The 12564-nt window shown below is 37.4% G+C and overlaps 1 protein-coding gene across 1 annotated transcript in view; it reads right to left on the reverse strand.

Moving 5' to 3' along the window:
* Window positions 1-11372, reverse strand: part of LOC139149464 (interleukin-12 receptor subunit beta-2-like) — a 97704-nt gene extending 86332 nt beyond the window's left edge. Inside the window, exon 1 of the mRNA XM_070721240.1 lies at window positions 11018-11372. The gene's annotated coding sequence lies outside the window, so the exon portion shown is untranslated. The remainder of the gene's footprint in view (window positions 1-11017) is intronic.
* Between the last annotated feature and the right edge of the window lie 1192 nt (window positions 11373-12564).

A 12564-nucleotide genomic window follows, 5' to 3' on the forward strand; every position in this document is an offset into this window, starting at 1 on the left:
CTGAGAAGTTTGTACACTGGCATCTCTGCTACACGAATAAAGTGCGCCGCGTACAGGAGTTCAAATTCTGACCGTGCGGGTAAATTTTACATATGGGCTTTGGTTATTTTTCAGCCGTTGGGGTCATCATTTTTTCGTCTGACAAACTGGACAAAGGGCGGTTATATTTTTTTGGAACACCGACGACAAGGTTTTGTCGGTCCCCCAGGCCATAGAAACTGAACGGTCCCTAATGTTATGTTATGTTATATTTATTTATTAAAGTGTCATGTGTGGTCTTAAACAGCCTGGTTGCCACACCCAGCCCAAAGGGCTTACAAGACACTAAAACAGTAAATAAAGTACATGGATATGAGTAGCTCGAAATGTAAATTAAGTGTAAGAAGCTTCTTGTCTCATTGAAAATGCATGATAGACATAGAATGCCAATTGGGATGGCATCTCACTCATTAGAAATTTGAGTTTCTGTTGTACATCAAATGAATCAAATACAGAGCACATGTTTCTGGCTTTACAGAACAATGTTTCTTAATAACACTGTAAAGTGTGCAGTCAAAATAAAATGAAGCTCATCTTCTACTACATTTGGACAAAATCATCCCCCCCTTCGCGGATTCCAAAATCTATCCTCTTTAGGCACATTCGTGTAACGCCCAGTTTCAATTTTCAGAGGTAAGATACCAACTCTCAATTGTGCTAAAAGTGATCTTTTTGATCTAGAAATGGGAAATTGTAAATATTTCTCCATTCCATATTCCGTCTTAAACATCAAATATGTACGCAATTCGGGCTTTTCACTCAGTTTGGAGGTCCAGTTACTATATATACAACGTTTTTAATGCATCTTTAATGACAGGAATACTACAAGCCTCTAAATTACTAAATTTTTCCTGCAAACCAATTTCTGAAAATAAATGAAACATATCTTTAGCCAATTTTTATATTTTAAACTGATATCCCAAGTGAAAACGTGCTTAATTATTCTGTCATCAGGCATAACTACTAATCTATTCCAGAGTCTTACCATGTTCATTTTATTCCTCAATAGACAGGGTCCCAACCCATATCTCCATTTATAGCAATAGGGGCAAATTTGTGGACGCCACGAAAATATCTAATCGCTCTGTTTTGAATTGACTCACATTTTGAAGAGAAACGGTAGCCTAAAATTGGAGTAATACAAGAATGAAATAGAGTTGTAAAAGTGTCATATCTAAAATCCTTAACATGTGTATCTTAGAAATGACTGATGCCAAAGCTCTACCTGCAGCATTTGCTAGAGTTTCAGCAGTCACTTCAAAAGTTATATCTGATCCAAAACTAAACCCAAATATTTATACTGAGAAACTACATCAAGATTTGTACCACCAAATTGAAAAATAAAGTCTGTTTTCATTTGACCCATATTTCGAAAATGAACAATTTTTGTTTTGGACTTGTTCATCATCATACGCCACCTTTTGCACCAATCTTGTAGATGATCAATCATCTTTTGTAAATTTGTCTCATTTCATAACAATATCATCGGCATACAACAGAATATTAAGTAATGAGTTACCAACTGGGATACCTAAAGCTAATCATTAATCTCAATTGCTAATCATTGATAAAAATAGAAAAAAGCGTTGGGGAAAGTACATCACCTTGTCTGACTCCATAAGTTGTTGCACATGAGGGAAAATGCCAAGAGGATTTGACCGGTTAAGAAGGGCTTGACTACGCAGTTTCTGCGTAGTGAAGCGTCATTACGTATTCATGGTGACCCCTGGCCAGCTGTCAATATCTTTGGGGGCTTTTGTCTTTTGGCCTGCTTTGCATATGCGTCGTTGGACACGACCTGCCAATCACCCAGGTAGTCAATTAAACTATTAATTGACTGTTTACCGACCCAATTAACACTATCCAGCAGTATCAGTCATATTTTAATCACGTGGCCCGGGTGGGCACAACGTAGGAACGCGTGTATTTCTATGTGTAAGTTACACTTGTGGTGTTGTTTGTAATATCGTTGCGTTTGAAGTCCTTGTTTCACCTACAGCATTACCTTCAAGGTGACAGGCTTACTATTAATGTTCAGTATCATTGCACCGAGTTCTGCCCACGGTGAAAACCACCTGTTTTGCCAACTCATTACTGGCCGTCCTGAATGTAACCCATCATAGCTACAGTAATCAGTCAATATATAATACCCTGCGCCTTATACTTTTTATATAAACTTGTAAAATCATAGTCCGAGCCGTAAAATTGTTGACTTTCGATCTGATATACAGGTTGATCGTTGAATCGCACCGGCGCATCCATGTTTACTTGCCCCATAAGCTTACTACTCTGCAAAGGGTGGGTAGATGGAATTCCAGGGCCAAAAATGAACACCGGGGCGAAACTTTTTGTGAATCCATGTGAAAACATAAATCATTTATCAGTTTTGATATATACTCCTCAATTGTAAGTTTGATCAAAACCGAGACCACATTCAAGGGCTATGCAGACTGTCCATGTACGCACACATGCAACCACCGTGAATATCAGCGTCAGCGGAATAACTATCGGGTCGTAAACTGATCGGCGGTTATGGGGCCCTGGACTATGATTTTATAAGTTTATATCACAAGTAAATGTTGTGGAATATTAAGATATCGACCTATTACTGTATTTAAAAGGCCAATTTCGTGACGGGCAGTGCTAGAAGAATGACGGGCAGGGACGGCAGTAATTAGTAGGACCGTTTCTTTGAATACTGTTCGATATTAAGTGACGGTCAAACTTTTGGGTGGTGCGCATTACCGGCGGCACTGACACAAACTGGGTTGACAAGCAGATAATTTAGGTTTTCGTTCAGTGTTGTTACCATTTGTTTATGGTGGAAAACATTGACGGAAAACCAGAGAAAACGGTCCCGCACCGAGAACAGCCCCAAGACGGGGACGGTGTCTTTTGGGACACGTATACGCCAGTCACCTAGGCGACGGTAATCCGCACCACTTATCACCATCGGAAGGTACTCCTCCCCTATACCACTGGCGATCCGGCCCTCAAGGCACTACGTCATTCGACTAAGCATTGTTATTGTAATTTCCTGCATAAAATTAGCAGCGAGGTCAACCGGTCAAATCCTCTTGGCATTTCCTGGCATGCAAACCACGTAGTAAGGTTTCCGTTTACATTAATACATGGTAAAGAGTTACAATACATACTTTTAATAGACTCATAGAACCTTCCTAATAACATTGTGCAACTTTGAAGCATTTAAATTTCGGTTATCATGAACCATTCATTCTGCATGAAACCATAAACGGCATATTAGAAAAAAAAGAAAAAACGTACACTACTAACTGTTACAACTCAGGTGCCGTGCGCGAAATTGCACGTCATTTTCTCGAAATGTGTACACTTTAAAGATTTCGGTCCTGGGATGATAGAAAGGTGATGAAAACTTCTATGGCAGTGGTTGGTTATTTTCAGCTTTATCAGTTGGCGAAATGGTGTTGTTATAGGGGCGAAATGAGGCCATATAACGCCATTAACACACAGCCTTGCCACGCAGAGCTAGGCGCGATGTGACTTTTGGTGCGAAGAGGTTTTGGTAAGAGGTTGTTTTGGTGCACGTGCGAACTGGTATGGGACGAGATGGTGTGGCGGGAAGTGTCTGGGAACCGTCCTGTTTGAAGCGGTAGTCCAGATGCCCTGGTTTTGGAATTGTGGTTTCTCTGCTGTTTCACACGTGACATGAGTGGGTCATTTTTGCATGCAGTGCTACATTTGTGCTTGCCAGTGCCTATCTGCACTGTATCTGCACAAATTGGTTCCAACCGTCTATTGCCTTTGGGCTACACGAAAGAAATCTGAAACTGCATACCAATCGGTATCTTTGTGGTGTTACAACCATGGAGCTATCCATTTTTAGCTCCACTGTACCACAGGGAACCAGTAAAAACACATAACAAGCATACAAACGAACAAATAAACACACATACAAGCATAAATGAAATACATAAGTAAATAATAATTAACAAACATACAGACAACAAACAAATGAATAAACAAACATACAATTTCATCGAATGTTGAATAAACACAAACAAGTAAATTTATACACACACGCATATATTATAGTGTCTGTATATATGTGTTAGTAAGGAATATTAAGGATATGCTCGCTCCAAACCTTGGTGTGAACCGAAACCTTTTCAGGAGAAGACAGTATTTTCAACATCCTGTTAATCCGGTGGTACAGCAATACGGGGACGCAACACAAGGTTTTCATTGGTCTAGAAATCACGACATTTTGCCACAATATGTTGATACACCTCAAAGCCATAGGCAAATGATACAAATCAATAGATATGAGTAACTTTACATTTCGGAAAAACAGCAATATACAAAGTTCACTGTCAATATCCTACTGGAACATACAGGGTTACCAAGAGAAAAAGTTTCAAGACAGTGACTTTATAATATCAATTATATTACTCAACATGAAATTATTGGTATTGGAGAAACTTGGCTCACAGGACAATTGAAACATACTTTTCACATTCCTGGATACTATGACTATCTGTTGTCAGAAAAAAGAAAAAACAGAGGGGTGGTCTTTCACTTTTGGTAAAAAATACTACAAAGAAGGATGTAAAAATGGTTCATTCAGATGCGGAAGATATGGTGTTGTGCAAACTTTCAAAAGTTTTTTTTTTCAGATTACAACAGGATATATCTATTTGTTTTGTTTACAACGCACCAGAAAATTCCAAACATAAGTCTAAATCATTTTTCGAACGTTTAGAAAGTTGATCACAAAATATAGCTGTTCTGGATCTGTCACGATTTTAGGGGATTTTAACGCCAGAGTAGGATTACTGCCAGATTTTATTGACAATGATTTCTCAAATCATATACCAGTTCAACCAGGATATTCTGTTGATACACATCTTAATCGCTGCAACTATGGATTAGATTGAAAATAAGTATGGTAGAAACCTCATAGATTTATGTAAAACCACAAATACAAGAATTATGAATGGCAGACTACCTGGAGATATTTGTGGAAAATTTACATGTTACCACTGGAATGAAACAGTGTAGTAGATTATGGTCTTGCAACAACAGACATCATCGATAACTTTGAGTATTTTAAAATACACAATTTCACAATTTTCTCAGATCACTGTCAAATTTCTACTCTTCTCAAACTAACAAATTTTAATCCAATCAGTGTTAAAGATACTGTGAATTTGTTCCAAATGCCTCAAAAATGGAAATGGGATAAGTTATCTGTTTTTAATTACACGGATAGATTAGCATCAGATGAGCTACAAAAAGATTTTGCAAAATCTTTGAATACTAATATTGGTAATAACAAATCTGACATTAACTCAGCCACTAAGCATTTTAATGACATCTTAGATAAAGCCTGCAGTGGAATTTCCAATAGACAAAAGCAGAGAAAGAAAAATTTAAAGAGAAAGAAATCAAATGGTTTGACAAAAACTGTGATGCAGCAAAAAGGGACCTAATAGCAACAGCTAAACTATTAAATAAAGCTCCATGTGACAGTCAGTTAAAAATTATCTATTACACAAAGAAAAAGTTAAAAAACTTGTTAAAAATAAGAAATTGCAATTCTGGCAAAACAACTTAGACAAATAAACAGTCTACATGCTAAAAATTCACATGATATGTGAAATTGATCAAGTACTTAAAAATAATGATAAAGATAATAATACTGGAGATCGTGTCTCAGCAGCAACATGGATGGGATTTTACAAAAAAATTCTTGCTCAATTGAAAATGACAGGTATAATGATTTCCAACAGCAAATTATTGATAGTTTAACATCTGAAGAAACTAAGAATCAGGCTAATCAGCAGCTGGATAAGTCAATAACAACAAATGAAGTGTTATCAGCAATTAGAAATTTAAAAAAAAGTAAAAAAGCAGCAGGGATTAATGGGTTTTGTATAGAGTTGTTAAAACATGGTTCCTCCTTTCTCTGTAAACCCTTAGCTAAATTATTTAATGCAGTTCTAGATACATCCAACTTTCCAGACATCTGGAATGCAAGCATTATGACACACTTATTTAAAAGAGGAGACAAATATGACCCGAAAAATTATAGGGGCATTTCATTTCTGTCGGAAGTTGTGTAGGAAAAGTGTTTTTCTTACATTCTAAATGAAAGGCTAAATAGTTTTTTTAGATGACAATCATATTATACATAATAATCAAGCTGGATTTCGCAAAAACCATCGCACAATAGATCACATATTACCCTGAAGATAATAATACATAAATATATTAACAATAAGCAGAACATTTATGTTTGTTTTGTTGACTTTGCTAAGGCTTTCGACTCGGTATGGAGAGTTGGTCTTTTCCATAAACTTCTCAAAAATAACATTGATGGCAAATTATACAGACTTATAAAACACATGTACACCAACTCAAAAATACACATCAAAACAAATGATTTTATCTCACCCAGTCTGAAAGTTGAAAAAGGAGTAAAACGGGGCTGTGTTCTAAGTCCTAGTCTGTTCAATTTATATGTCAATGACTTGAAAACAAATCTAGACAAAGTAAATACTCAACCACCAGTGTTGAATAATACCCCAGTTAACTCATTATTTTACGCTGATGACCTAGTCTTAATCTCTACTTCAAAAGAAGGTTTGCAGAGGGAGTTTAATACACTACATGCATCAAATCTGTTAAGAGCTATACATACTTAGGACTGACAATTAAATCAAATGGTATTTTAGTGACACAATTACAAATTTGGCTGATAAAGCAGCAAAATCTTTGTATAGTTTAAAAAGGGGTTTATTGCACAACAAAAAGATAAAATTTTCCCTACATCTATTCAATGTTTTCATTAAACCTGTTTTACTATATGGCTCAGAGACTTTGGGACAAGATTTCATGGATTACAAGAAGTGGGATAAATCAGCAATTGAAAAAACTCACCTCAAATTTCGTAAGAACATTTTACAGTGTAATAGACAAGCTTTTAATGCCGCTGTGAGGGGTGAACTAGGACAATTCCCACTTCTACTTGAGATCAAACTTAATATTGTTAAACACTGGCTTCATATCGTACAACTGCCACATTGTAATCTTGCTAAAGAAGCTTTTCTGGAGCAAATGGTAAACAACATTAACAATAGATCCTGGTTTAACTGTTTAAGTGCTTTAATTAAAGACATGGAATGGACCTTCTCCTTGATAAAGCTCCATCACTTAAACACCACAAAGTTATAACTGGATTAATGAAAACAAATTTAACAAACAATTATGAAGTCTTTTGGAAAAATTTGATCACTGATGAAAATAGTAAACTAAGAATGTATGCCAAAATAAAACGTAATTTTAGATTAGAACCCTACTTAACACAGTTACAAGGTGAGAAAAGAAAATTACTCACCAAACTTCGCATTAGCAATCATGATCTAGCAATTGAAAAAGGGAGACACACTGTTCCAAAAACCCCAATTACTGAAAGATACTGCAATCAGTGTAACACCAACAGTATTGAAGATGAAACACACTTTTTATTAGTCTGTCAGAAATACAAAGTCCAAAGAAAGAACTTTTTCAGTAAAATCAATTTCCCAAACGACGATACTGAAAACAAGCTTATTTCTCTACTAACAAAACAAGAGTTATCTTTTAATGAACAACTTGCAGATTATATTTTTACTTTATATAAACAAAGAAATACTTAGTTATATTTATTATTAGCTACTATTATTTTACTGTAATACTTTATCTTTATTGAAGAAAATTTAACTTATTTTTGTATCACACTTTTATTGCCACAAATATGATGTAAATCCTATATTTACAAGCAAGCAATAAAATATTATTACTATTATATTCCTTATGCGTGTGTGTATGCTGCCTTCCCTCTTCCCTGTGTCGCTACAACAAAGCATTTCATCTCCAAAAAGCGGTTTTCCATCACCGAGATCGCATGCGACAAGGTCTTTCCATAGAGGCATGGGGTGTTCAGTCTAAGAGTAACGTAATTCTTTCTGCGTCGTCAACTCGAAGTGCATGTTAGGCTGGCAATATGCTTTGGGGAGGGCAAAGTTTGTACACGGAGTGGACCATTTGATTCCTGGGAGGGGCTGGAGAACTTTCGTAAAACAATGTTGCTGGCCATTTATGGGAAAACGCTGTCTGTCCAGCAGGCAGGGAAAAAGATGTTCTTCTTCTTCTAGACTATAAAAAATGTTTTGAAGTACCTTGACAAGTAAACGGTCTTCAGGAGTCTCTGGAATTGCCACCTACTAAGGTTAATTGTTGTTATAACACGCCACATGCTCATTCCGTGTCGCGATTCGTCAGAATACGTCATGTGACGAGAAAATCGATACGTCTAGTCCCAACCGGATCGAAAAAGTGACGTCAGAGGTATTTTTCGAAAAGCTATTTCCCCAGGGAAATAGTGCTTACCAAATTTGGAAAAGTGCCCGGTCACGTGACCGTCACGGGCGGAGTGTCGTCTGCAGCTTTGCAAAATGGCCGGTGACTGGAACGTGATGTGCGTCCTGGATAGGTGACGACACATTCTCTAAAACATATTTTCCAACATTTTCCAACAACAACAGCGTAGGAACTTGAACAGCTCATCGACGAAAAAATTAAAGTGCAACTAAAGATGTCGCTAGGTATGCTTCGAATATTTTTTTTAAGAAAGTAGTACCACGTACAACTGAAACCGCTGTACATCGCTCAGTAAACTTGTCACAACGGATTGTTGCGGTGCAAAATATCAAAACACATTAAAAACTATATAACAATACAACATGAGCATGTGGTGTGTTATGAAACACCTATAGCCTGGTCTTTATTCGGGCTATAGAGCTCGTCTATTACTCCTCGTGGCCGTGTGTTACCAGAAACACATCGCTATACCCCTCGGCCTACGGCCTCGGGGATAGCGATGTGTTTCTGATAACACACGGCCCCTCGGGGTAATAGACGTGCGCTATAGCCCTCATGACCAGGCAATAGGTGTTTACTATTAGTCCTGTACGCTCTTGGTCATAATTTATCTGCTACATAGGATATATGGCATGAATGGGCAGAAACGTGAGTATATGCATTGAGGTGTACATGCACTTGTATTCTGTTTATTTGCAACTTGTTTACAAATGCAATACTGCTAAATTTTCCTAAACCTAGTAAAGCCAAATGTACTTCAGGAAAAGTTAAATAGGGACTTTGTCCCTTTAAAAATTCACGTTTAACATTTTTTAAAAACACATATCTCTTGGAATGCTTAGTGTCTGAAATCAAAGTTCAAACTTCAAGCAATCAAAAATCATTTTCTGCAGAATATCTTTCATCATTGTAAACCACGCGACTCTTTACGGCAACAGCTTTGCGCTACCCGTTGATTTTTGCGTAGGTCAGCGGAGCGGAAATTATTGCTCTGACTCGCGAGAATGAATATCTTTAAGCTGTCTTAAAACCAGCAGAGCTGATTTTGTCATAGCTCACATTGCCTCATAAATTCAAGTATCTTTATGTGAACAATCTGTAGGAACCAGAGAAGTGAAATTCAAAACTTGTTTTGTTTCACTAGCAATTTAGAATTCTAGATAGGTAAGCTTAGAGGTAACATGTTTCATGATTTGTACGTATTGTGACATCACCCTTCGATCGCTTAGTATTTTATGACTCGAATTTAGCTTTTAACCCTGACCTACAGTAACCCTTCTGCACCGGCGTGGGACATCGTGAGAATGATTCCCTTGTTTATCTTTGAGACTCTTTTGATGTTACCGTGCATCCGCTCTCAGTGAACGTATTGTCCTGACAACTGCTTAAGTCATTAGCATTGACTGGACGCTTGGCATTCCAACTGAAAATCTAGACAAGCAATAAAATGTTGTGTCTGTTTGACCCAAAGTGATAAAATATTACAGAAAAATTCATAAAATTTGTCAAAATGTTGCATTAAAATTTTGGTGGGAAAAATTACAGCACTCAATTTGTAAAACACCTTCATCCAAACTCTCTGTTTGAGTAATTGTCTTCCTCTGACTCTTAACACTTTCTCTTTCTTTCTTTGCCATTTTCAGGGAAGTCGACTTCGTAGTGTCTCTTACTTTATTGACTATATTGTGAATGATAAAGGTTGTTTGTTAGCTTTTGGTGTGGGAAAAGTCTGGTGTCCTTTTATCCAAAACACAAGGGGTGAAGAGGGAGGTAAAAACAAAGTGAAACCAGATATTGAGGATAACCGAACGGACACCGTTTAGTGTTACGGCCTAGTATAAATGTACAAACACACGTATTTACCACAGGAAATTGTAATCCGAGGATCTAGGACTGATTACTAGGAAAACTTCGGCAAAAGAGCGGTGCATTGAGAATGAAAACTGAGGATCAAGCGTTATTTTCGTCGTCGTCAAAAATAGCAGGTTCTCCTGCAATACGCCATTGCGGTTGTGCACCCGCCCCAAGAAAGCGCAGCAACTTTGGTTTAGCGTGCGCCCCAATCTTTGAACGTATATCCTGGCTTACCACATAGTTATCCACTCTCCCGATCACTGATAGCCCTCATACATGCTCTATTAACCTCCCGAGAAAACAATTTGAATTTGCGAGAGACAGCATACTTGACTACACTTGTCTCGAGTCTGGGCTTACAGATCAGAGTAATAATTGAAAGCAAATTGAAGTACTAGTTTACCAGTATTCTGGGACGGCAGACTATTCTGCAGTGGGGTACAGGTACGGTAAATGCCATCGAGAAAAGCAAAGCGACTGAAGCCAGTCTATTATTGACCTGATGGGCCAGCATGTCAACTGCTTCAGAAAGTCTACCGGGCGCTACACCAATGTCCGTCATGTGTTACGAATACATACCGGGACGATTGACATGATCATGGGACCGGACCTGGCTCCAGGATGCATGCGGAGCATAGCGTTCACTGAGGAGTTTCCAGGTCGGTCTCTGAGTGGACATATGAACGAACGAACAGAGTAATACTATGTGTCATGTACTTACAAAAAACTTGTACACTTGGTCTAGCCCTGCCTCGTGACCACGCTATCTACAGCATTCTCACTTCAATCCGGCTAGTCGACAAAACTTTCTGTCTTTAAATAACTTAGGCCAACTCCGAAGTCGTACTATGTTACGTCGATGCCATGTTATTGAATCTCTTCGTGATAACCTTTTGGACGACCTTCTTATATTGTGGTACATAAATATGCATTAGTCGGCTTTACCGTTGTATGGAAATTTGAACGGTAAGTCACATCCAACATGTTTGGTAGTGTCTGTGTGGAGTGGATGTGAAAGGACAAAGATAGGACAACACCACACGCCGCAATAAGTTTTGGCTAAAAAGGAAAAGGGGACATTTTTTCAAGTAAAAAGCTCCCACTGATCGTTTGACACAACGCATGCCCATGGACCGCAGGGAACGCCGGCTCCCTGTTTGTTTGTTTAATACTGTAAAGTGCGTTTATGTGTTATGTATGATATTTCCATATACAAATAGAACCAATAAAGAATTGTGTTTGTGTTCACGTTTTAAATAAAAAAATGTTTGTTTGTTTGTTTGCTTGTTTGCTTGTTAGGTTATAGTCAACATATAATGCATAACAAAGATTCTGATATAAATGTTGTTGTTGTTTTGTTTTTTACTGGGTAATGAAATTGAAGAAAACAAGTATTTTTTTGTTGTTTATTCATTAACATTCTATAAAATTGTAGAAGAAATTAATACAATTACAGTAATTATAGAGCTTCAAGGCTATGAGTTGCCAAGAAGATGATGTGCAACTACTCAGCGCCCGTGTACGGTCTACAAGGGAGAATAGACACATAATACTTTATCTTATTGTATATATTTGCACCTCATTGCCGTGGAAACTCTATACATTATTATCTTCTACAGTTATTTAGGAGGGTAACACTAGAAACGAACCCACAAAAAATATTTAGTGACTTACAGTAATTTTACTACTAATGTAACAACATTATAATATTACACTTAGATTACTCTATCTCTATTCCTGTCGATAATCACAGTGACTTTATGGACGGTGTACGGAAAATTTCTTGACACGACACATACAAGGAATTTTGACCTTTTTATAAACATCTAATGATTGATACTGATAGATGAGCGTCCCGTGAATCCGATACTGGAAGAAAGGAAGTGGGCGTCGCCAATTCTCAGAATCCGTGACGCTTATAAAGACCACGCGCACTTTGTTGGGGAGATGTAACAGAGCACATGTTTCTGGCTTTACAGAACAATTGTTTCTTAATAACATTGTAAAGTGTGCAGTCAAAAATAAAATGAAGCTCATCTTATACTACATTTGGACAAAAATCACATAATCTATCCTCTTTAGGCACATTCGTGTAACGCCCAGTTTCTATTTTCAGAGGTAAGATACCAACTCTCATTGTGCTAAAAGTGATCTTTTTGATCTAGAAATGGGAAATTGTAAATATTTCTCCATTCCATATTCCGTCTTAAACATCAAATATGTACGCTATTTGGGCTTTTCACTCAGTTGGGAGGTCCAGTTACTATA

This window comes from Ptychodera flava, chromosome 2 (genome assembly GCF_041260155.1).
Source record: "Ptychodera flava strain L36383 chromosome 2, AS_Pfla_20210202, whole genome shotgun sequence".
NCBI classification, from domain to species: domain Eukaryota; kingdom Metazoa; phylum Hemichordata; class Enteropneusta; family Ptychoderidae; genus Ptychodera; species Ptychodera flava.